Source organism: Haemaphysalis longicornis, unplaced genomic scaffold (assembly GCF_048455015.1).
Source record: "Haemaphysalis longicornis isolate Haplotype H1 unplaced genomic scaffold, Haemaphysalis longicornis Haplotype H1 scaffold_1, whole genome shotgun sequence".
Taxonomy (NCBI): Eukaryota; Metazoa; Arthropoda; class Arachnida; order Ixodida; family Ixodidae; genus Haemaphysalis; species Haemaphysalis longicornis.
Genome location: NW_027526203.1, coordinates 173,909,616 through 173,930,784, shown reverse-complemented (window position 1 = coordinate 173,930,784; position 21,169 = coordinate 173,909,616). Strand labels below are relative to the sequence as shown.

Sequence of the window (21,169 nt, the reverse complement as noted above, 5' to 3'; positions counted from 1 at the left end):
TGTAAAATGCACAAGATAAGCCTCCCAGGACGGCTTGGAATCGTAGCATTCACTAGCCAAGGCCTACGCAGTGCATGAACGCCCTCCGCGTACCCGCAGACGCCCAAATGTCATGCGCTTTTCCCCCATATTTGGAGCTTGCCTCCCTCATGCCTGTATCGTAAAAAGCGTGTTCGCACCAGGCCAAGGGTCTGTTCATTCTGGCCTGTGCCCACGGCCTGCAAGCAGTCGGTGCTTATGGCAACAGCACGCCAACGAGAACTCGCTAGCGCGCCAGTGCCAGCCTGCGCGCGTTTTGTGAACTAGTTCGTGTAGCCATGAACGTTGCGGCCCAAAAAAAGGTGAACTCAATAGAGAAAACATCGGCGGAAAACAAAAAAGTTAACTTACAAAAAAAAAAAAAAAAAAGCATGTACCCGCGGAGATTCGAACTCGTGACTTCCAAAGACTTGCGGTGACATACCCAGCACCCCAGACCACTGAGCCACGGAGCGGGATGCGAAAGCCTTGCTAATATAGGGTATATATTGTACAACCGGTTTACACTTCTATTTAGTTTTGGCATTTCAAGCAGCTTAGGTGACTATTTGTTGTACTACGCTCGTGCAGTAAGCGTCGCCCGAGTTTCCACAGTAGCTCACGCCTAGCAATTGCATTTCGTAGACGGAAAAGCGTTCGCAGATGCGTAGTCGTGCTGCTGACCGCTGTGCTTGTTCGCCCAGCGCAAAAAAGTGCTTCCCGCACCCTAGTTTTACGCGGTACGGTAAAAATATCAGTTGATTTTATTTCCTTAGTACCTATATTGACTTCGCTGACTCTTCTCCCGCCTTCAAGAGGCCTTTTATATTTTCCTACTGGCGTACCAGTCAGCGAAGCGTCGCATGTGCGCTTGTGCAGCGCTTGTGTGAAGCGACCTTGACTTGGAGCTAGATACAGTGTACAAACAAACCAAGTAAAGAAAGGCACATTCTTCCATTCACAAACGTGTCCTGGCTTCGTTTCAACTAAGCGAACGAATTGCGACCAAGCTATTTTTTTTAACCTCCTGTATTGCGACGACCCGCCGGCGGCCGGCGGACGAAACGCTGGGCCGACTGACTCTGTCTGAAGGCCGGGGAGCCGTGCGATAGCGCAGCCAATTGCCAGCTCATCCCCTCCTGACGTCACACGAAAACGCCACAGAAAATGGGCGAGCGTAAAGAGAGGAGGACAGCATTTTCGAATTAGTTTTTCTACTAAATAAAATCGCGTAAACTCGCCTAGAGTGGTCGAAACATGGCCTGGGGACTCCGGACTACAATTTGCGCTAGTAATCCCGCAATGTTTACATATCACTTCAGTGTCCCTTTAAAGGGGCAATGCAGAAAAAACACAAGTTTGGCTCATTCGAAAAATTGCCAAGTTAAAATCACTGACACCAGTTTTAACGCACACTTCGCTCAAATAAGTTCTATAATAGGAAAAAAGGGAATGGTCATGCAACCAACTAGATCATTTCCCACAACAGAATTTGTGATGTCATATGCCCAGCTGTGTGACTGGTTGAGGCCAGCAAATGCAAACTCAAATTCATCAGGGCTTATGAGCTTGCCGAACAAGCTGTTTGCACTTAAATGTAATGCATATTCATTTTACAGCAGCAAGAATGGTGGGGTAAACAATGAAAGTTACGAAAATACCCGTAAACGTAGAAGTACCGATGCACCCTGCTGTTGGTACTGGTTGCACTATGCTTGTTTAAGCTGCACAGCAGTCTGTCACTTTGGAGTTGTCTTACACGACACTGGCTTAAGCGACGTTGTCTTACGTGACCCTGTTTGTCGAGTGTACCCCTTCAAGAAACGATTACTTTTCAGCGTAACAAAAACAAGCCAGGTGCAAATACGGTCAAAAGCAAAACAGCGGTGGACAACGGTCCACTGCTCAGACTGGCAGCACCATCTGGGAGGACTGAGGATAAGCAAGGCTGCAGAGCCTAATGACATACTGGAAGTTCATTTCAATACCCGCTCTTGTGATTTCATGGCTGACGTCATGAAAACACGATCTTGCGAGAGAATCCAAATTTTAACCTAAATTGCTTAATTTCCCTGTGAATACTGCGTCATTTTCTGCCGGATAAGCATTGGGGGCACTATAAGACAAAATATAACTTGTAATGTCTGCATGGCCCCTTTAAAGGCCAACTGCACTCAAATTTTTGACAACGTATAAGCAATGTCATGTAATAGAACACACAAAAAGAGTGCGAAATGCAAAATACTGCAAATAATATGAACGCACACGATGCAAATGGCCTGTGAAGAGAGTGTGTGCATGTGCGTGTGTGTGTGCACGTGCCTGAACAGGTCCAACTTGCGGTGAAATAGTGACTAAGGACAACACTTGTACAACATTGGTCTTGGATCCTAACCCCCCTCCTGCCCCCCACGACCCCCTTAGTATCCTGAAGTAGCCAATGTGAATGTGAATGTCGACAGAATTTGTATCACTGGACATCTGAACTTGATTTTTCCAATTGTTTTCTCCCATACAGCGGAAATAACTTGAAAATCTTCACAGGAAAAATCAGTTTTAGCTTATTTTTCTCTCCAAGTTCCCTATTGAAAATCTTGTGTCATACAATCCACCCAAAGACATCCGATTTGCTATCTAGCATGGCAGAAAAACATTTTTCAAACAGCCGTAACGTTGCTGCCGTAGCGCAGATGCAGTATGTTGATTCAAATGAACCGGGAAGAGCAAGTTCCAACCACCGACACACCTTGCGATAGCACCGGTCGTCTCAGCTTATGCTAATCGGCAGCAGTCCAGGACTGTGTTTGCACACCTACTTGAGGTATAAATGATTGAATAGTGCTATTGCGAGTGGCTACTCCTAAATTACTTGGCCTCCAATCTACTCCTGCTGAGCCAGTGCTTTTGATTTGACATAAGCAGGAGTGTTTTGTATGGCAGTTATTAGGGACGGTGTCGTATTTCGATTATGTGATAGAGTTGCAGCTGTAAAGCTTAAAATGAGGACTACAAACGTTAAACCGACTTCAAAAATTTGTGCTTGAAGTTTATTGCAGGGTATATATACCAAATAAAACTTCTAATGGGTGTTTTTAACGCAATTTATGAACATCGGCGGCAGTTTCGTACACATGCAAACACGTCACAACATGCTGTATATTCGGGATGAAGGTGGTTAACGCGGTCATCCAATTGAGTTGTGTTAGCGGGCAAATGCCGTGTTCCGTTTCTTTGCAATGCCACACATCGTTTTTATTAGTAAGTGCATCACCTGTAGAAAACGCAAGAACTTCTGCGCCGGCACATGTTCAAAACTTTTATATCTTCACACAAGGCAAAGTGACCAGCGTTCAGGTTAGACCGGTCGTATTCGGAGGTATGTACCTTTCTTTCCCTGATGAAACTGTGATGTCTGGTGCCTGATGCTGTCCGGTGCTTTTAACACAAAAACAAGGTCAACGAGCTGCACTTTCAATAGTGCAAGCCACATTTGAACGGAGTTCCAAGTGAACCATATGCATGCGGTAGGTGTCGTCTTTCTGTGATTGGATGGCTATGCAACTTTTATAACTAGTGCCATACTGAACAATACGCATCATTACTTTGGTGGGTCTTCCCTGTGGGGTATTTTTGTTCTGTTCTATAAAACCAATCATTGAGCATTCACGTTTCTGCGGTTTTTGAGTGACCATGTGACCTTGTAGCCTAAGAAACTCACTGACCGCTTGAAATGAGGCCCAATGGATGCAATAGGCCAACACCCACTGCATCTTATAAATGATGGAATTCCAGCTAGATATTGTGGTTATTTTAGCTAGACAAACAATGTCTAGCTGGAAATAACACTAGGAAGTAAAATTTGCAGTACGAAATAAATAATTCCTGCTTGTAATCATGTTCGCCCTGCAAGAAAAGACCTATTTTGTAGCTAGATGTGCAACTAGAAATTTCAGCAATCCAGTCTGTGTTGCAAGTTGTTCTATCTAGGATATAGCTACTTCATTGATTGTAGGGTTTAACATGCCGACGCAATGCAAGCGATGAGGCGTGCTGCAGTGAAGGGCTCCGGATTAATTTTGACCACCTGGGGATCTTTAACGTGCGCCGAAATCTCGTACACACAGGCGTTTTTTTGCAGAAAAGCGGCCGCGGTGGCCGGGAATCAAACCCGCGTCCTCTTGCTCAGCAGTGCTACGCCTTAACCACGGAGCCACTGCGGCGGGTAGGATATAGCTACTACTTCAGCTAGAAAAAGTCTAGTTGAGATACTTCTAGCCAAATGAACTTTCTGGTTCTATAATCAAGCTAGAAACAAGATTATTTTCATCTGTGTACAGACACAGTGATTTACTATTTACACTGGTGAGGCATTAAATGCACTTGCTTAAAACTTGCTACCTTTAACAAAACTAAAAAGCAGCTCAGCCCTGAAAGAGTGGCTACAAGCATTGGTATGCATCAGCCTTTTTTGCATACAAACATGTGCCTGATAATGTGTTCCCTTTTCTTTTTTTAGGAACAGTGATCTGCTGAGCAGCAAGAACCAGAGCATTCATGAAGGACCTTGTGGATATGATCTTTACAATTATTAGAAGAAAGTGAATTAACTGAAACAAACTGCAATGCCTGGTGTGTCATTTTTTTTGCTTGTCCTGTTAGTGCATTTCCTCCTAATCATGCGAGACCAACTAGCCCTTCAGATCGCTTTGATATCATGTAACAGAAAATTCAGGACCTGCCAGAAAGCATGAAGTACAAGTTGTAATTTCTGATCGGGTGCCTAAAATAAACTGTATAAACCTGCAAGAAAAACTGATTTTCTTCTCACCGAAGGCCTGCAGTGTGCCACTATCAAGTGGTCCCACTTCACAAGTGGTCCCTGTTCGATAACCCACTTCAAATTTTTCATCTGGGATAGCAGTGCGAAGGGCTGGATAAAACAAATTCACATCACCTGGGAGCTTATGCTTCATACCCGAGTGTTAAACAAGTACAGGGCACGCACAAATAGCTAGTCTAACCATCACACAAGTAGTGGCCCTGGGCCACTCTACTGAGCGAGCCCCCTTCCATAACTTCTCAACCATTCACAAGAAACATTTAAAGTACTGCACAGGGCTAGGCATCAAACAATCGCTCGATTACCACGATATGCTCGTATCAATGCCCTTGAGAAGGCAGGTCCGCTGCCTCCTTTAAAAAAAGTTTGCAAATAATGTACTTCAAAAGAAAAACCAACTTGTTACAAAGAAGGGAGGGAGCAAGATTCACTGTGTGGGCACCCCACAGTGTGCTAATGTTTATATCCCTGAATAAATCACTGAAAGATCACATCTGACAGTTTCATCAACAAGGTTTTTAGCCAAAGGTACACTTACAGCATGTTTAAATGGCTAAGTTTAACAGGAAAGCACTGTCCCAGAGAACTCGTACATTCCAATTTCGCAGTTAAGTTTCACGGCCACAGTCTACAGCGGTGCTAGCCACGTAGGGGTCGGTTTGCCCAAGTTTAAAGTCAGCGCCCTGGAACCATGCTACTGGCGTTCAGCAGGTCGTGCTTTACAGCTCATTCAATGAAGTATTTACGCCAAGACATCACCATGACAGGCTTCCTGTCCGATTCATGTGACTCACCAGCGCATGGCACTAAATGCAAAAACAATGCTGAAAAGAACTAATTTGCCGAACACCGGTAGAGTAGGCCAGTAGGAAAAAAAGTGCCGAGTTGTGTTGAGCGGTCCATCCCGAAATTCAAACCAGAGGACAAGCACCCATTTACTTGGCTAATTCAGCAGGCAAACCTTTCAAGAAGTCAGTACACAGCAGACTCTCGTTAAGACGAACACTTTCATTCTTAGAACATGCACAATGCAAAAAATGTACGCTTCGGACTAATTGCTGTTAATACAAACGAATTTTTAAGATTCCTTCGAGTTTGTCCTAACGGGAGTTTAGGGTGCTCATTTTTTGCCATAGCTGAGAATTTCAGGCTGTGATAACGCTTGTATCTCGTGGACCGATCTTGCAGACAAGGCCTAGCATGCTAATACTGTAACAAGCAATGTAGCCTGCAGAGCACGAAACGTTATCGCAGCCATACCCCAATGGGAGCCAAGCTAGACACGAATTAAATGGGCATTTTTGAACAGAAATAGCTTACATTACTTTGTCTCAAGTCAGCCGATTATCACAAGAGAAAAAATTAGACCCCCTTTGCAATTGTGATACGAAGACTGCGGAAACAGCGGAGCTGGTGGTCCTCACTTGGTTTTTCTTAGGTCTCTCCATCTTATCGGTATCAGCCACTGATTCCACCAAGCATACGCAGTTTCCCAACTAGAAGCACCTTCCCGTCAGAGCTTACATCACTAGGCGCATCTGCGCCGCGCACTCCCCACACTTGCTCGTTGGCTCCTTGTCACTTGCTCTCACACTTCTTGGCCGAGCATACTCCTCTCCACTCCAGTCGAGACGGGCTGGAAACCCGGAAGCTGCCGTCCTCTTTCGGGTGCTTTCTGCTCGCACCACTTGCGGCGTCTACGCCAACGCCAGGCGAATACAGATCATCGAGCATCGCCCGCGAACGCGCGAGTTTCCATGCACTTTGGCGAGGCGCGCTGACGCACGTAAACGGCAGGCGACGCCGACGAGTCAAATGTCCGAAAGTACATTCTAACGTGACATATAAGTGACGTCCAAAGAGCACCAACGAAATAAAAGCAAGGGTACGGCAGTGCCCACAACAGATTCGTGTACGACGCCTTAAAGGCACTAAAAAGCTCATTTAGTGACTCAGGGCTCCGTACGAGAGACAGCTGAGTTTTGGTGCGCAGAAGCTCTCGCTCACCGCTTTCTGACCGAACAACGGCGGAGGGCTTTGAAGGAGGCGTCTTTGCAGCACAAAGAGGAATAAAAAAAACTTCAGGTGAAACGAGGACACGTGGCTCTCGGGGACCATCTTGTATGGCGACCACGGCGGACCGGAGGCGAAGAGAAATGCGCTTGCGTCGCCACCTTGTACCACTTCGTCCGGCGTTATGAACGAATCAGGGCTCGCCACGCAAGAGCGCGAGGTGTTCCAGAAGAATCGGTGCAACCGGTGAAACACACGTAGGGGCCGGAGTGCGCGCGACGCACGTGTTTGCGCCGTTTGCGCCTTCGCGCCTTCGGTAGACCTTCGTGCCACCAAGCGGACAAACGCCAAACTTGCCAGACGCCAAAGAAAACAAATCTAAGCAGCAACGCCTTGTCAGGTTGGGTTTACAGTAGACTTAAGAACTTAAAAAGATACAATAAAAAAACACCAAGTTAAAGTTGGAATTTTACCTATCACCTCGCTGGTTTGTACTCCTCACTCCTAGCGAGTTGATAAGCATGTTGGCGGTACGATTGTCATCAACATCGTTAACATTTTGTAGTCGCGCTGAGTTTGAAAGTATGGTGAAAGCACCGCGGTAGAGTGCACTAGTACAGTCTGATGATTTATTGATTGATTGTAGGGTTTCACGCGCCGATGCAACGCAGGCGATGAGGCGCGCCGTAGTGGAGAGCTCCGGATTAATTTTGACCACCTGGGGATCTTTAACGTGGGCCGAAATCTCGAACACATGGCCGTTTTTGCTTTTCGCCTCCACCAGAAAAGCGGCCGCCGCGGCCGGGAATTGAACCCGCGACCTCGTGCTCAGTAGCGCAACGCCTTAGCCACTGAGCCACCGCGGCGTGTGTACACTAGTACAGTCTAGCCACGGGGTAAGAACCATGCTTTGGGCACAAAGTCCTCTTACCTATGGTCATTGACGGCTAGCCATTGGCATTCTATGTACGACCTCAGCTTGCTGTTTGAGAAATGTTGCAATCATTGAAGGTCTCCGAAATAATATTTGCGATTTCAGTTCTCAGACAAGTAAGTACAGCACCCTTTGACGGCACAGTCCGTTTTTTTAAGCCATTGGTGCGAAGCTTGCTCCCTGTGGAAGTCGATATAAAACAACTTTGCGTTCCGGAAAGCACTCGTTCAAACCTGACGTTCAGGAATGGTGGACGTGCCCTACTGCGCGCTTGCGCCAACTAGACAGCAAAAAACAAAGAAAGCGATCTTTTTCTTTTTGCCCGATGTGACGTCATGGTTTAAGAAAAATGGCAGCTGTTGTGCGGTTACCTCGCTGTGCTCTTCTCGTCGTGATTTTTGTTTGCCGTTGCAGGGGTGCATAGGTGTTTGGTTTGCGATTGTGGTGAGGGCGCTCCCGAAGAGCTTCTGGAGAGCACTTACAGTGGTGGGTAGCGTGTGATTGAAACGCTGCGTGTGTGCGGCCGCCTAATTTGCGCGTAGTACGTTACGACGGTGACCACGAACGTTCTGCATCAGTTCTGCCGCCTCGATTTGCGAGAGTGATGAGTGCGCTCCCAACAAACTTCTGCGCTGCGTCTTATTAGAGTGCCGTGTTGAGGCCGCTGGCCGTTTCGTCACCTACGTGCGAGTGCGCGTATGCCTTCAACTTCAAACGGTGCTGCTATCGTGGCCAGCCGCGAACGATCGTTCGCACGAAACTCATACCACACGGACTAAGAAATAACAAGACAAGCTTTTTGCGACCTACAAAGGTGATTCCGGCGCGTCGCTTTGGTTCGTCGAACCCCGTGTCTTGTAATCGCCGCGTGCTGTCATAAGCTCCGGAACATTATATTCAGGAGGTCATGGTCCTACTGCATATTCTCGTTAAATCATTGCAGAGGGCTCTTGGCGCGGAGAAATGAAAAGTTTTTAATTACCCACGTTAGTTTCGTTGGTCTCCAGAGGGTTGCTTTCCTGACGAGCGTATTGATGCGTATATCCCCCAGACAACACACCACGTCCCAGGGATGTCCCAAAAACGTGCTCACATCCCACCTCCCAAAGCGTACCTCCTGGGGTCATCCCACAGACTTCCGCATTGGGATCATCCCTAAAACCTCCAACATTGGTTCATCCCACAGACTTCCGCATTGGGATCATCCCTAAAACCTCCAACATTGGTTACAGTCAGGACATCCACCTCCCAAGGCGTACCTCCCAAGGACATCCTTCAGACTTCCACATTAGGGTCATCCCTAAAACCTCCAACATTGGCGGCATTCAGGACGTCTGTCTTCTTTCGTTTTCGTAAGGCGACCGTAACTCATCGCCGATTACCAAGTAGCTTGCACTGACGTCGCTTTTGCTGCCATGTCGGTGCATGCGTACAATGCGAACATCTGCCGCTCTTATCGATCAGCGGTCACAAAACTGTAGACTTCTGTCCGCGTTTTCCTTCATGAATGCTGCAAGTAATCCTTTCACAACAAAAAAAGCATCTGATAAATTAAAAGCATCTGATAAAATGTATTTTGACATACTACAACCACGTTTTTTGAAAGAAGTATTCTTGGGCTACCAAGGTTTTGAGTTTTCTTGTTACTAAGAGACAACCCACAACCGCCATTTTTTCCCTGCTTCCTGCGGCATCGCTCGGGTGTAGCGCTGTGTACTGGTCAGCATCAGCAATCGCCAACGGGGACATGCCGGTGTTTCCACCTCGGGCGGCGGCGTGGCGAGCGAACGGTGCGGCGGGGGTCACCGACCGGATCGGCGGCGTAGCGCAGAAGAGGAGGGGGGGGGGGGGGGTAAATTCGAGTGTGAGGGGAGCAAAGGAGCCCTTTGAATTCAAACAAGAAAAAATATGATGATGATTATGATGATGATGGTGGTGGTTTAAGTTTAATGGCGCAAGGCCGACATGGGCAATGAGCGCCAAACACAAAAGAAAAAATATGAGAACCGTGGAAGAGGCTCGCATTTATTTATTTTTTTCTAAAGGGCTGCATCGTCTCCGTTGAAAACAGTTCATCCAATGGAAGAATTAGATGATTTATATACCCTGGCGCCTCGTTAATTCTCTTTACAACTACACTTACTGACTTAATTACACGAGCAAAAATGAAAACAAAGCGTACAAGCACACCAATATGTGTATCTATGCATACTATATGGTAGGGCAAAGAATCGTGCATAAGCAGAATAAAAAATTAACGAACTCCTTCTCTCCAGGAACGAGTGGGTGCGAAGCTTGACCTAAGTGAAAACGAAAACGACCAAAAAAGAAACACAATGACCACAAAACTAATACAAAACACTTCTGCCAAAATCAAAACGCAGACTGAAATGAAAGCGCAAAACCATCGATCGACCTAAACGCAGCCTCCCCATTTTGCTGAACTTTACCCGAATGCAGGTGTTTGGTATCAGTTATTGTAGGTCCTTGATTATCAGGAACGCTAACGTTCACCAAGGGCTGCCCGCTCTTCCTTAGAGCGAACCACGCGCGGCCTACATATGCCGCGCGTGGCGAACTGCCCGAAGAGAGCCAGCGACCGCCCCTGCGATGTGGCGGGATGTGAGCGACGTTGCTGAGTGGCCACCATACGCCAGCTGTGAACGGTGAGAGAGCAGCGCCCGGAAGGCACGTGGTAAATTGGCTTTTATCGTACGCCACCAACGACGGCGCTAGGCTGCCAATACAAGCTTCCTTTCAAAAAAGAAAAACGCCCTTCACAGGATACGCACAAATAAGAGAGACCATAAACATAAAAATTTCCCCGCATTTCCCCGAGGGGAAGAATGTGAAAGTGCGAATGCACGAGTTGAATTTGCGCGGTTCGGTAATGTTCGCGAAAGAGAGATCACACACACACACACACAACTACAAAGAAAGAAAGATGCATTTATTCACAGACACCTATTTGTGTTGTCGTTGTACTTGATTGCTAGAGCGGATCTCAGCTTTGAAATTTCGTGTCAGTACTCCTTTAAGCGGGTGCATTAGCCCTTCTCACGCCCGATTCCTGGCCAATCCCCCACGTGGGTATGTGCCATGTCAGCGGCCAGGCAGCGCGCGCCCATCTCCCCCCGTTGCCAAGGAAGACGAGGAGATTCCTGGCCAATCCCCCACGTGGGTATGTGCCATGCACAGTCACCTATTTGTGTTGTCGTTGTACTTCATTGCTAGAGCGGATCTCAGCTTTGAAATTTCGTGTCAGTACTCCTTTAAGCGGGTGCATTAGCCCTTCTCACGCCCGATTCCTAGCCAATCCCCCGCGTGGGTATGTGCCATGTCAGCGGCCAGGTAGCGCGCCCATCTCCCCCCGTTGCCAAGGAAGACGAGGAGATTCCTGGCCAATCCCCCACGTGGGTATGTGCCATGTCAGCGGCCAGGCAGCGCGCGCCCATCTCCCCCCGTTGCCAAGGAAGACGAGGAGCGCGCGCACCCGCAGCTGTTGCTATGTGGACGGACGGCGGTCGCCGGAATTCAGGGTCGCTTATAAAGTGCATTCGCACTTAAAAACACTCTCCAAACCTTAAAGGAGTACTGACACGAAATTTCAAAGCTGAGATAACTATGTAAAATGCTTCCTTTTTACCAGGAGATATCTCCCAGTTTCAACAGCAACCGTTCAGCGAAGCATATTTAAAACCCATTTTAATCTTCGCCCGCACGAGAAAGCCCAGGGCGGACCGACATGACATCATCTGCTACTTGCCCCAAACTGCTGGCGTCGGGGCTCCCGTGACGAAGCCGACGCGCTGGCTGTGGTTGGCGCGCGCTGCTCCGGCGTGTGTACACGTCATGGTTTTGAGACTGACGTCATGCTGCCCGGGCGTGGGGACGGTGAAGACCTCGGCCGGTCTGGGCGCGCGCGCGCGCTTCCAGATTGGCAGCGATACGGCAAGAATGGTGACGTCACGTGATACCTCCTGTCATGGCGGCCGCTCGGCGTTCGTTTTGTCGAAACCGAAACTGACACGAATAAACGACGCCGTAAACTGAATGTGTACGCTGCGCTCGACCGTCTAATGTGTAATTCTATGATTAGTGAGCTGGTAGGCATGTATAGCAGCGGAAAAAAACGTAACACGAAAATTTTGTGTCAGTACTCCTTTAAAGCAACCTTAACGTTGTAGTCTCACGATTGTGGTGTGCGTACGCCGTGCGATAGCTTACACAAAAGCAGTGCGCACATAACATAAAATCTCACCCGCAAAACAAGATTCAACGGCGCGGAATTCGAGAACAAAGGATCCGACAGTGAACACAGCGTTTTTCACCAAAGAAAAATGTACAGGGGCAAAAAAAGATCTTATGAGGTACAGCCTATAGACAACATGGATAATCAAAAAGAAGCACAGTAAATACAGCCATCGGGGATTTTTTGTTTTTTTTTTTCAGCTTCATGTTCGCTCGGTCAGAGCACCCTTTCCAAAATTATTGGTCGGCCATCGTTTCCTTTTTTCTTAAATTTTAGGAAGCATATATGACCTTTTTGGCATTTATGTGTTTCAGTAAGTGCCTTCAGAGCCGTGGTTTTATCTCTGCAATTTTTACAAGATTATGTAGTGCTGCCTTTACTATCATTCGACGTTCGATAGGTATCTGTGTCAAGTCGTTGGTAGAAAGACTTAATGTACAGTCAAACGCCGCTACAACGGACTCTTCTGCTACGAAATAGCCTGTACAACGAAGCATGGCTGCTTCCTGTCATATGGTCCGGCCAGATTCCTATGTTTTCTATGTAATGTGATGGCCACTACACCGAAGACCAAAACAGCGAATTTCCCTGTTTAACGAAGAAATTCATGCGTTCTCATTCACTTAATTGTTGTTTGATGACGAATACTCCTTGCCGATCACGTGGTAACGCGCATCTGATAGGTGTACTGATGACAGTAAGTCATCCAGTTCGGCCACGGAGCTGAGGAATCGATAAAAATTTACAGTGCGTGTTGCGGCGCACCATCGGTTGTGACGGCCGGCGATTACGTCTCGGTGGACGACCAGGCCCTGGTTCGCTCTGACTTCCCCTCTGACGACATCGCAGACGCCATCTATACATCGTAGAGGCCCTCTATAAAAGGAATGCCACAAAATGATCGCGCTAGCAGTGATGAAGAGCTTGCACAGGAGCCAAGCGTTATGAGGACCTGTGAAGCGGTAGCGGCATTTGATGCGCTGCAGATATACCGCATTTTCGCGATTGTAATCACTCCCAATTCTTTGCACACTCCTCTATTTTCAAAAACAAACTGGGGAAAAAACTTTTATTGGGATCTAAGCACCCTCTTTTCTTCGAGGGAGCGCGCGTTTCCGACGCTACCAACTAGTATTGTTCGCTTTGTTATTAGCTGGAAATGTCGGAGTGGTGCAGTCTTTGGCCTTGCGTGCACGGCCACCTAGCTAGACTAGAGGTGTGCACTCTATATATCCCGCTTAGGCTAACCTGGCTGTGTTTCGTTTTGCTGCGTTCCAACGGGTGGTGCACAAACGCCCACGATTTCAAAAGCCCCGTCTCATTTGGCCCGCACCAAAAGCCCTGTGACTTTTGCCCCGTTTTCGAAAGCCCCGTACCAATAAGCCCCGGCCACTTTTTCCCCGCCCTTTTGCCCCATCGTAAATTGCCCCGACTCATTTGCCCCGTGTCGCTTGCCCCGCGCCGAAAGACCCGCTCTTAAAGCGCCGTACTCATAATCTAAGCCCAAGCTATTCTATGTTTGTTTTAATATTTTAATATTTTAATTTTGATATTCAATATTTTATTACATATTCTATTAATATTAGGCTCCAATATTTTAATTTCATCAGACGATATGACTTTCATCTTCTAGATTTGGGTGCATTTCACATTTTTCTTTCATTCAACATTTTAAAATTTTTGTATACAAATGAACGGCCTCAATCCTTTATTCTCAGTGTTACTGAAGCGCTTTGATTTCAATTTATGCGCACCGTCCCTTCAGCCGTCACGAAAAAATGAAAGGAAAGAAACCAAGCTGGCTTTTAATAAAAGCACGTGTGCATTCACCTTTCGTGATTTTCTCTATGACACCCGTCGTCGCTGCATTTGGTGTAGGTAGGTTCTACTTAATAATAATCAGCGATCACACTTGCAGTGGTACTACTAAGAGGATTGGCCGGGGGATGGGGGGGGGGGGGCGCTGGGAACAAGCCTTGTAGGTCGGGGGCGTCGGGGGTGCCATTTGTGCATTTCCAATGTGCAAAGTGGGCGCCGAAAGCTGATAGACGACTGTTGCAGCCCTCGCCACACCGGCCGATTAAAATTTTCTTCCTATTATAACAAAAGAAGGCGAGGAGACGTCTGCGTCCAACAACGTCCGAAGTGTTAATTACAGGGCTTGAAGAGTAATTGCGGATAGGACCTCCGGGGCGAAGAAAGGGTGATTCCTGGAGAGGTATGACAGCGACGCGCGGAAGGCTGCAAAGAGCAAGCTTGTTCCTCGACGGGGGCGACACTGCGGCCAACGAGACTGGTCATTGTGTCTTCGGGGGGGCTTCTTCGGTGGCTTTTTATTGCGCACAAAAGAGATTGAGTTAGCTCACCGTGCATGTATTCGCCGCGAGCTCGACATGTAGGTGGCGACAGCGTCGCGCTGCTAGTGTGGATGCTCCGCTGAGCGGCCCGTAAGAATGCACACTGTGGGCGCGCTTCGTGCCTTTTTCTCGCCGTATGTGCGCACGAAAGGTGCAAACAAGAGTGGTATGCTGTAGTTCGGTTCCTCAACGTTCGATGTATAGCATGGAAGCGGCAGTCAGTTTTCATTACTACGCCAAAAAAAGCGACGACTCATCAGGAATCTCAGAATGACCGTAATTGTGACAATGAACTTGTACGCTGTGGCTCGTAGCAATTGCTCGATATTTCCAGACTATGGCTTTGAGCCTTCAATAAAAACATAAATAGAAACAAATCAGGAAGCCTCGATCTCTGAAATTCAGTTTACAACGGCAATCTCAACCGCTTTCACTGGTAGCATGACGCATTCTTGCATTTGTGGGATGCTATGAAATGGTAACACTACTTAACTGCCCCGAAATTCCATCTGTGAGCTTGCGATATTTTTTGTGTGTACAAAAGGCAATATAAAATTACTAAATTTTGATCAGCGCAGAGATATAAATGTAACCGCTCTAACAGGTCTTTTAAATGAGATTTTAGCGACTCTGAAGGAAGGTTTGATGAATAACGGTTTCGGATCACTTATTTACGGCTTTCGTCGCAAGTGAACTTGCGAATTGAATTGTCAACGCACGCAGTACAATCAACATCTCATGTTTAGCTAGGTTTTCGCCAAATGACAAGCGTGTTTACAGCGTGCAAACCAAGCTTCTGGGACCTCACAGTGAGCACAAATTTTCTGTTACGGCTGCCCTGTTGACCATTTGCGTTCCTTTTAAAATCTAACAGGTGCCTGCAACAGCGAGATGTGTTTGCATTCTTGCGTATAAGGTCGCTTACCAACCCTAAAGATGGCAATAAATGAAGTTGCGCTGTCGCATACGTAGTAAAACATTTCCTTTTTATTTCTCGTTGCAAATCAGCGCAACGGGTTCCCGGTAACTACTTTGTTTTGTAAACTGAATATCGCCTTTGTCTTGGCATTTAATTCTTGAGGATTGGGTAAAAAATGAAATTCTGTGCATTTCGTTTTATTTTTTTCGGGAAGGGGTGGTCCTGCCAACGTTGCAAGAGCAGCGAGAAGAGAACGCATGTAACGCGAGCGAAAAGCCAAACTATGGTTATGAGTATTACTTACAATCGAAACTACACTAGGCGTCGTGTTCTGTAGCGGCGAAAAAGCAGTATACACGTATTTTCAAAACTGATTAACCCCCGCTTTGGTCCGAGATTGTCCAGGAACTGTGGGACGCCTTTTTCGAAATTGTATTGGAAGCAAGCATTGTGGGAAAAAAAAAAAAAACCAGCGAGTCATGGCACACACCCCTCACACATGTGGGCAACAACGTGCATTATATATTAGGCGTTTTCTCCTCTTTTTTAAACTTAGGCCCACCTTAAAAGGTTAAGACGTGACCAAATTAGGCATTTGGTTATGATGAGTGAGACGCGTTTCTGGACAAGGTGACTCATGTCGGATTTGGAAATGATACATATGAAAATGACACACGAAATGCCACATTACTGACGCAAACTCACAACTGCTTAATTTTACCGAACCCCCCCTTCCCCTAAATACTTTGCGCATCCATAGAAACGTATTTTAAATAATACGAAAAATCAGCAACTCGATACAGTTGAATAAATGTTTATTCCTCCTCCTCAGTATAACCAACAACTGTCCAAAAATGGTATTTATTTTAGAAAAGGTACGGGAAGGACACGATCACACAGGTGCTTGCGGGTGTAAAATACGTGTCCGGGAATGTATGGGCGATAGCGCACGGGTCGTGTGCAGTGTAAATGTTTTTGTTTGTTTCTTCTTTCTCTAAGGACACAGCGCAATTTTACAAGGGTGTGGAATTTGCACGCGTATATGCACAGGTCTTGTCGCTTCTTACCCGTTTCGCGTACTAAACTTTTATCCTTTAAATAATCACCACGCCGCCTTCAAAAAGCACCGACGTTCCCGAAACGGTAGACGACTGCACTCAACAATAAGAAAAGTGCAATGTGTGGAAGCAATATTGATAACACGTTTCACACTCAAGCGGTGACCACAGCGAAGATGTTTCGTGGAATTAAACCAGCGGATTAACCCGCAACGGCCGCTGATTATTGCGTTTCTAGAGGAAATGCGCACGCAGAGGTAATTATGTCATTGCTTACTGCCAAACGAGCACACATATTGGTTGTTTTGTCGTGTGCAGCACGCGCCTTGCGCCGCACGCAACGTGAAAAAGCAGACGACGCGAGAGCGCCATCCACACTAGGAGCGGTTCGTCCCGCCGCCGCCAGGGGCCGACTGTGTTCGCGCTCGGGGCGAATAGCGACGTTGCCGGGGTGGCCATCATCGAGAACGAAACAAAACTGGAGGAAGAGGCTTCTACTTCTACTCTCGCTTTTGTGTACGCGCATGGGCTGCGCTCCGCAGAGAGGGGCTTTGTGAGATACCTAACGCTTTGATAGGCCATCAGACGCAGCAGCCTGGCCCCAGTTACCCCTCAGAAAGAAAGCTGGTTGTGAAATGTCGGGTTCTCCCTTTATTGTACCGTTGTTTGCAGTGCAATAATAGCTTTTCATTTGTAACCTCCCAACCAGACAGATCGGCCAAATGTTTACCTTCATTGTATGTTGTGCAGACCCTATACTTAAAATAAATTTGGCTAACCCAAGTACCCATTGATTTCTCTGAATGACGATCATACTAATTTGCGACACCACAAGAACGTGTGCATACGCACTTTTACAGATACTCTGAGGCCCATCATCCCGCGGCGCACAAAAAAGCAAAGCAAAAAAAAAAAAAAAACTGACATGCCTAGGAAAACTTCGGACACTTTCCTTCGCGTTTTCTGTCCTTGACCTTAAAGGAAAGTGACATCGCGCTTTAGTCTGAACACGGGAGTGACTGGTATTTGTACGCACAATCCATACGCGCTTTAGCAGGGTTTAAGACAGACAGAAGCTGCTGCTGTCTTCAAAAAGGCAGAGTCTTCTGCCACTACGATATTCCAGACTTCTACGCAAGAAAAACAGTGTTTGCAAGTTTATTTTAGCTTCACAGCGCTGCGCACATGAAACACTTCATAAGATTTTCTGCATTTTCGGGGGCCACAGAACATTTGTAAAGTTGCTTTCTTGCTTGTGGGAGTGTGCCTTTTATTTAGAGGAAAATCTTGCAAAATTATCGTAATTTGATTTCGTTAGCTGATGTGCATGCGGCAAACAAGAGCGATTATATATTATAAATTCTTGTCGTAAATAAGAAGGTCTGCAAAAGGATTTAATTAGATGGCTGCGTAATAGTTGTTTCCTGAACAAGGTATAAATAGAGATATAGAAATGCTCAATTTATACAAATAACTTACAAAAATAAAAAAATGGCACCAATGTAAATGTGCAAGCGCTGCATTAGATTGTTGTGCTCCATAACTCAAGTCACGCGGATATGTAGAATGGCTGTTTAAAAGCCTGGTTTAAAACAAGTAAGTTCCAGATAATCCGTTTGTTGGAAAGCTTCCGCACCGAAACTTCCGTGCACCCAAATGTCCTACACCCGAGCGGAGAGTGGGAGGGGGAGGGGGGGGGGGGTAGCGTTTACCGCCATCGTACTTTGAACACACATCTAGATTATCGTGGCTAAGGGAAGAAGGAATAACGTCCCAGTGCTACTTCGGGAAAGCGGCACACCCAATAATCTTCGTGAGAAGATCGTCCAACCTTACATTACTTTAATTTAAAAAATTATAGTCACTGAAAAGAAAATGACGCGTCATAATATCGCCCCGGGAGCATGGGTCGAGAAACTGGGAAACTGCATGGGTCGGGGAAAAGAAGGGGGGGGGGGGGTGCTTAGAATCGAGCAAATACGGTATATCGTCCCTCCTTGACCTCGCGCCGCAGCACCGGCAGCACGCCGTTAAACTCTACAGCTTCAGCTCAGTGGTGGTTGCGCATTCAGTATGTCATACTGCTGTGCAGAAGAAAATTGCTCACTCTTTTTCGCCTATTGCAGTTTAAATCTGGTGATTCTTTCTCTCAGTATATGCTTATCTGCTTTATAGAGGGTCAGTGACGTTGGCGACGCATAAAACGAAGTTACGTGTATAACGAACAATTATCGCAGTCCGACACGCTTTGTTATAGAGGCATTTAACTGTAGTCTTTTTTATTGGCTGGGTTTATCACTCAGTGCCTCAAGTGCGTCTCGGTACTATTTTGAAAGATTCTGGGTTGCTGGCTTGCGAGCGTTATAGAAGCCCACAATATCTCTTTTTGAGCGGCTGCAAAGTAGGAACCTAGTTCATTGGGGGTTTAGTGTCCACTTCCGCCCGCAAATGAGAGAGGTTGGCGCAGTGAGTTCTTTCTGGCGCTTGTTAAAGAAGTATTTCTCTGGACAGATTCAGCGAAAAGTCGTCCAGTCGTTTCGCAAGACAGACTCACTGTATTGGCCAGTATGTGTGTCCGCGGAAGACTACCGGCCGTTTATGACTGCTTAGTTGTACGCAGGAAAGGTTAATTATGTTTTTATTATTGCTCTTTTGTGTCGTAGGCAAATTTAAACCGCCAGCTCCAAAGCGCGAGTGAATTTCCAGGTCGTTTCCCAATATCTGGGTGATATATTTCTAGACTGCTGTGAAAGAGCTTGTTTGAGTATGGATTTTTATCTTTTAACAATTTTAACGCATAGCATCCTTTGCAGAGTACCCCCACAGCCCCAACAGAAGGCCCTCCCCCCCCACCCTTATTTGCAGAAAAATGCTCAACTGGCGTGGTTAACACATTTAATCGTTGTAATAACATAAATTGAGATAATTGGTCGCGCGGAATTAAAAAAAACACACAATGAAAAATATATAGAAATTACAAAATTACAAAACCCAATTAATATTCACCTTATACATCTCCCCTACAATAAGAAAGGCCGGAAGAGAACGGCGAAAACACGAACAACAAAAATCGCGATAACGGACCAACCATAGCTTGCGTCTGCTGAAAAAATACATAATTGGCGGTGTTAACTCACTTATTCGCTGTAATTGTGTAGACGTACATCAGTGTCGAAAAGAAACAAAAAAAATTAAAAAAAAAACAACTTATCTGGCTTCCCCTAAGGGACATCTGGCTGTAAAGAACTCACAATGAAGACAAGCGGTGTAAGAATGCTACGTATTATTAGTGGACGATTCTGTGAGTCCCGGCCGATTTTAAAATTTTACTTTCACCATTTCTTCTGTGTAGTTTTTTATTAAATGCTTTATTTCATTGTCCTCCTGCGTAGAAAGGACACCAGAACGATCCTGTGCCCGCAGGGACGTGAGCACTTTATCACAGTTGTTAAATACGACTTCGGTTTGCTGAAGGGAAGCGGATTTAAAAGTTTCGTGTCACTTTTAATTTTGTTTCACGTCTATTAAAGCTATGCCTTGATGGTGATTTAAGAATGTTTGAGCCACAGTTCCGGAGGTTTTAACGGCGCTTTCCCTTCCTGTGTAGCTGGATAACTTCGTAATTATGAAAACCTGTGTGCGGCTGCACCCGCTTCCCGTGCGCTTTTTCTGTAATGATGCTAACCATTAAAACTTGCGTATACTGGGGCAGTTTTTTGCGCACTCTCCTTGTGTTGATTATCTATTGTCATTCTTATGTATTACCGGCGTACCTCTAACACCGCTGGTTTGCTTGTCACAAGCTGATCTAGAAACGTTTCTTACTTTCTTTCCCGAGCACCGACGAGTGGTGGGAGGACCACAGGCATTTCGGTGCGCAAACTTTTTGGCGAACGAATTATTGAGTGCTTATTTGTTGGAAGCAGCCGTTATATCTTTATTTTTGTAACGTGGGTACGGATAACAATCCACTGATTGTATTTTTAGTTTAAGCTATGTATCATTTTGGCAGTTATTTTTATAATTTTAACATTTGTATATATTGTATATTTGTATATATTGTATATTTGTATATATTGTATTGTATATATTGTAATATATTGTATATATTGTATATATTGTAATTTGTATATATTGTAATTTGTATATATTGTATATATTGTATTTTTAATACTTCATTCAAGAAACACCTGTTATGCAGCCAACTGACTAAATTCTTTGGCACACCTTAATATTCGACAGGGCATCCATTTATTTTCGCTCGTTTTTGTTGCATATGCAATTAGCCAGTGTTTATGATGGTGTAAAGCATTCTACAAGTAATTTTCTCGCACCAACCTACCACCTAAAGAAAGCAAATTTACATACACGCGGTAAAAATGCAGAAAATCTTACGGAGAGTTTCATGTGGTCTGCGCTGCCACGCTAAAGTGAATTGGCTAACGCTGTTGTTGCGAGGATCCTTTTTTTTTTTTTTTAGTGTGTGGACAGGTCTGGGACATTCTAGTGGAGGAAGATCGGGCCTCTTCGAATACAGCTGCAGCTTCTATATCCATTAAATGCTCGTAAAGCGCGTATGTTGTGCGTAGAAATACCAGTCATTCCCGTATTCGGGCAAAAAGCGCGGTCTCACTCGCCCTCAGAGGGAAGAAAAGACAACAAAAATTTAACAACCTCAAAAATATGAGCTATCAACAACCGACTTTTGATCGTTATAGATTACAAATGATGGGTTGAAAACTGCGACGGCCAACTATGTACCCGTTGCTGGACATTGA

General features: G+C 46.0%; 1 protein-coding gene across 3 annotated transcripts in view; it reads right to left on the bottom strand.

The window, feature by feature from the left end:
* The window catches only part of LOC144139434 (uncharacterized), a 61,929-nt gene extending 54,737 nt beyond the window's left edge, over nucleotides 1-7,192 (bottom strand). For all 3 annotated transcript variants that reach the window (XM_077671775.1, XM_077671768.1, XM_077671783.1), the window contains exon 1: nucleotides 6,866-7,192. The gene's annotated coding sequence lies outside the window, so the exon portion shown is untranslated. The remainder of the gene's footprint in view (nucleotides 1-6,865) is intronic.
* Between the last annotated feature and the right edge of the window lie 13,977 nt (nucleotides 7,193-21,169).